This window comes from Schistocerca piceifrons, unplaced genomic scaffold, assembly GCF_021461385.2.
Source record: "Schistocerca piceifrons isolate TAMUIC-IGC-003096 unplaced genomic scaffold, iqSchPice1.1 HiC_scaffold_393, whole genome shotgun sequence".
In the NCBI taxonomy this organism is placed as follows: Eukaryota; Metazoa; Arthropoda; class Insecta; order Orthoptera; family Acrididae; genus Schistocerca; species Schistocerca piceifrons.
In genome coordinates, this window is record NW_025728618.1 from 27501 (window position 1) to 32500 (window position 5000).

General features: G+C 52.6%; 1 non-coding gene across 1 annotated transcript in view; it reads left to right on the forward strand.

Moving 5' to 3' along the window:
* The first annotated feature begins 3727 nt into the window (after positions 1–3727).
* The window catches only part of LOC124747793, a 1909-nt gene continuing 636 nt past the window's right edge, over positions 3728–5000 (forward strand). The window contains exon 1 of the ribosomal RNA XR_007011568.1: positions 3728–5000. This exon is cut by the window's right edge and continues 636 nt beyond it. This is a non-coding gene — a ribosomal RNA (small subunit ribosomal RNA).

The window sequence follows — 5000 nt, forward strand, 5'->3', positions numbered from 1 at the left end:
AAATATATTACGCGGAAGAGTTATAACAGACCGAGCCCCACTGCATGAGGGGAGTCTTTGTCAGTAATGTACACAGATGGAACATTTTGGACTGGAACCAGATTACCCGTACACACGGCGCTGATTAGTAATCAATGCAGAGCCATCAAACTACAGAATATATATACAACTGTCCGTATACATGCTGAAAGAGTCTGCCCACAATGGGAACCACACGTCAGCCAGCCACTCTGATCACGCACCACTCTCTGCTTCTAACGGGCGCACATACAATATGTAAGCACCAGCATGGAACAACATCCAGTGCATCCTCTCCGCCACATTACACAATCCACACTATCACAACCAGACCAGGAGGTCCATGCGGAAAATACAATATCCCACCCTTTCGACATCCACCATTGCGCAGATCAGGCACCAACACCCACACATGTCCTATACAACGGTGCACCCAACATCACAATAGTACCTCCTGTCACAGCGCACAAACAATGACATGAGTCAAAGACACAGGTCTGACACAAGCATAGAATTGGAGCGCCGCCTCTAATAAGCCAAAGGTGCATCCTGACGTGACAAATCTGATCATGTCACAAGCATTCACTTACTATAATCACTATCAACGAACCTGCCGCCCCCGCCCCCCCCCTACACCTTTCCTTACAACAACGTGTAACCTAACCTAACCTAACCTATGTTGTACCTTAACCTAACCTATGTTGTACCTTAACCTAACCTATGTTGTACCTTAACCTAACCTATGTTGTACCTTAACCTAACCTATGTTGTACCTTAACCTAACCTATGTTGTGCCTTAACCTAACCTATGTTGTGCCTTAACCTAACCTATGTTGTGCCTTAACCGAACCTATGTTGTGCCTTAACCTAACCTATGTTGTGCCTTAACCTAACCTATGTTGTGCCTTAACCTAACCTATGTTGTGCCTTAACCTAACCTATGTTGTGCCTTAACCTAACCTATGTTGTGCCTTAACCTAACCCATGTTGTGCCTTAACCTAACCCATGTTGTGCCTTAACCTAACCCATGTTGTGCCTTAACCTAACCCATGTTGTGCCTTAACCTAACCCATGTTGTGCCTTAACCTAACCCATGTTGTGCCTTAACCTAACCCATGTTGTGCCTTAACCTAACCCATGTTGTGCCTTAACCTAACCCATGTTGTGCCTTAACCTAACCCATGTTGTGCCTTAACCTAACCCATGTTGTGCCTTAACCTAACCCATGTTGTGCCTTAACCTAACCCATGTTGTGCCTTAACCTAACCCATGTTGTGCCTTAACCTAACCCATGTTGTGCCTTAACCTAACCCATGTTGTGCCTTAACCTAACCCATGTTGTGCCTTAACCTAACCCATGTTGTGCCTTAACCTAACCCATGTTGTGCCTTAACCTAACCCATGTTGTGCCTTAACCTAACCCATGTTGTGCCTTAACCTAACCCATGTTGTGCCTTAACCTAACCCATGTTGTGCCTTAACCTAACCCATGTTGTGCCTTAACCTAACCCATGTTGTGCCTTAACCTAACCCATGTTGTGCCTTAACCTAACCTATGTTGTGCCTTAACCTAACCCATGTTGTGCCTTAACCTAACCCATGTTGTGCCTTAACCTAACCCATGTTGTGCCTTAACCTAACCCATGTTGTGCCTTAACCTAACCCATGTTGTGCCTTAACCTAACCCATGTTGTGCCTTAACCTAACCCATGTTGTGCCTTAACCTAACCCATGTTGTGCCTTAACCTAACCCATGTTGTGCCTTAACCTAACCCATGTTGTGCCTTAACCTAACCCATGTTGTGCCTTAACCTAACCCATGTCGTGCCTTAACCTAACCCACGTCGTGCCTTAACCTAACCCACGTCGTGCCTTAACCTAACCCACGTTGTCGCCTAACGTAACCCACGTTGTCGCCTAAACCTGCTCTGTAATTGTTATACGACTCGTTCAATTAGTGTAGTGTTGCCCACCCGCAACCCTCGCAATATAGTTCGCTACTCGCACTCCCCGCTCCCCTGTGTATCGCTTCATGTTAAACACCTTGCAAGTCTTGCTCACTTTCCACATGCTCCTGCTGTACACTGTAATGTGGATGGCAGCAGGACGTACATGCCGCCCCTCCCCACGTCCCCACCTTGCCCCCTGCCTTCGCAAGCTGGTTGGTGAGAACTTTGCATGTTCAATGCCCTCCGCATGCGACGTACTCAGGCTACGTTGTGGTGCGGCCTGTGTCAACTGTCCGCTAATGTCGTACGCGTAAACCACAATCTGTACTGCACATTCGTCCTTATGTACTGAATGATACATCGTGGCACATGTGTGACCGTACAACGACTGCGCCCAAAAACGGCGGACCATACAGTGCAAATATTGTGCACGCAGCTACGTGTCGTCTCCCTATGAGAGCTGGATTGCAGTGTGGTACGCCATAGAGACGTGTGGGAGGAACGGACGCCGTGGATGGCGATCAGCATGAGCTGTCTGTTGATGTATTCGGACCTAGTCGTCTCTCCTCACACACCGTGATGGCATGGTGCACCGCGTTCCATATCTGCGACATGCTACAGAGGCCGGTTGACAGTCGTTCGAGCAATGGACATCGCATACGTACGGGGGCCACCTTCCACGTATTGTCTAGGCGTGCACATTTTGTTGCGTGTATGTGGGCAGACGTAGTGTGGCGTGACACCTGACACAGGCATGCAATAATCGTGGAAGTTGCAAATGGCGATGGACGCCTGCGTTTTCTGGTGAAGTTACGCAAATGAACAAATGGTAACCTGTTGTGGTGCGGTTGTTCTCGCTAGGGGTGAATCGGTGATGGCGACGATAGGTTGAGGTACTAACCGGTTGTTCCAGCGATACCCACCATGCCGACGAAACTGAACGGCATCTGGGTGTGAAGCGATACGCGGCGGTGGCTGGGTGGGACCGTCCCCGGCCGGTGAGGGGGCGCCTCCCGGCGTGCTGGCCGCGCGGTGCGTGGGCGCACGCGCTACAGCCGGCTGGTGGGGGCGGCCAGTGGCAGGCGCGCCGGCCGACGGACGCGGCAGGCGTCGCAGCTGCGCGCCGGCGCACCCTGCGCGCGGCGCCGTGCGGCCAAAGTAGGTCCTCGCGGGCCCGGTGCGAAGCGCGGTGGACATCTTCAGTGTGCTGGTCCGATTGAGGACTGTGTGCGTTGAGGATGCGCTGCCGCCCGGCGCTCGGCGCCGCGACGCCGTCTGCTGCTCGGTCGCCCCAGCGGTTCTCGCTGGTGGTTTGTATCGCAGCTGTGCGGATGTGTTGGCGCGTGCGCTGTGCTGGGAGAGTTCGCTTCGGCACCCAAGTGGGGCTTTTGTCCTTCTGTGGCGCTGGCGTTGGAGCTGCCGGTCACCGTAGGTGGCGCGTGTTGTCTCCCGCCGGCAATGCCACGACAGCACGCTCCCGGGCCTCTGTCGGCAGCGGCAAGCTCAGTTGGGAGCACGGGTGGTCGCACCGAAAGCGTCTACTCGCCTAACTCCGGGCGATTGCGCCTCTCTCGAACCCGACCAAGTACTTGGGACGGCGCTGCGCGCCGCCGGGACCTGAGAGGGTTTCGAGGTGTATTGTGCAGGGGAGCTCAGCCTCCTCCTGTTTGCAGAATGATTGAGCGGACGCTTGCGTGTTCGCGCGGGCCCCCGGGACACACTCCCGGGCGGCCGGCTGCTCAGCTCTAGTTGACGCAGCTCCCTGGTTGATCCTGCCAGTAGTCATATGCTTGTCTCAAAGATTAAGCCATGCATGTCTCAGTACAAGCCGCATTAAGGTGAAACCGCGAATGGCTCATTAAATCAGTTATGGTTCCTTAGATCGTACCCACGTTACTTGGATAACTGTGGTAATTCTAGAGCTAATACATGCAAACAGAGTCCCGACCAGAGATGGAAGGGACGCTTTCATTAGATCAAAACCAATCGGTCGGCTCGTCCGGTCCGTTTGCCTTGGTGACTCTGAATAACTTTGGGCTGATCGCACGGTCCTCGTACCGGCGACGCATCTTTCAAATGTCTGCCTTATCAACTGTCGATGGTAGGTTCTGCGCCTACCATGGTTGTAACGGGTAACGGGGAATCAGGGTTCGATTCCGGAGAGGGAGCCTGAGAAACGGCTACCACATCCAAGGAAGGCAGCAGGCGCGCAAATTACCCACTCCCGGCACGGGGAGGTAGTGACGAAAAATAACGATACGGGACTCATCCGAGGCCCCGTAATCGGAATGAGTACACTTTAAATCCTTTAACGAGTATCTATTGGAGGGCAAGTCTGGTGCCAGCAGCCGCGGTAATTCCAGCTCCAATAGCGTATATTAAAGTTGTTGCGGTTAAAAAGCTCGTAGTTGGATTTGTGTCCCACGCTGTTGGTTCACCGCCCGTCGGTGTTTAACTGGCATGTATCGTGGGACGTCCTGCCGGTGGGGCGAGCCGAAGGCGTGCGACCGCCCCGTGCGTGCTCGTGCGTCCCGAGGCGGACCCCGTTGAAATCCTACCAGGGTGCTCTTTATTGAGTGTCTCGGTGGGCCGGCACGTTTACTTTGAACAAATTAGAGTGCTTAAAGCAGGCAAGCCCGCCTGAATACTGTGTGCATGGAATAATGGAATAGGACCTCGGTTCTATTTTGTTGGTTTTCGGAACCCGAGGTAATGATTAATAGGGACAGGCGGGGGCATTCGTATTGCGACGTTAGAGGTGAAATTCTTGGATCGTCGCAAGACGAACAGAAGCGAAAGCATTTGCCAAGTATGTTTTCATTAATCAAGAACGAAAGTTAGAGGTTCGAAGGCGATCAGATACCGCCCTAGTTCTAACCATAAACGATGCCAGCCAGCGATCCGCCGCAGTTCCTCCGATGACTCGGCGGGCAGCCTCCGGGAAACCAAAGCTTTTGGGTTCCGGGGGAAGTATGGTTGCAAAGCTGAAACTTAAAGGAATTGACGGAAGGGCACCACCAGGAGTGGAGCCT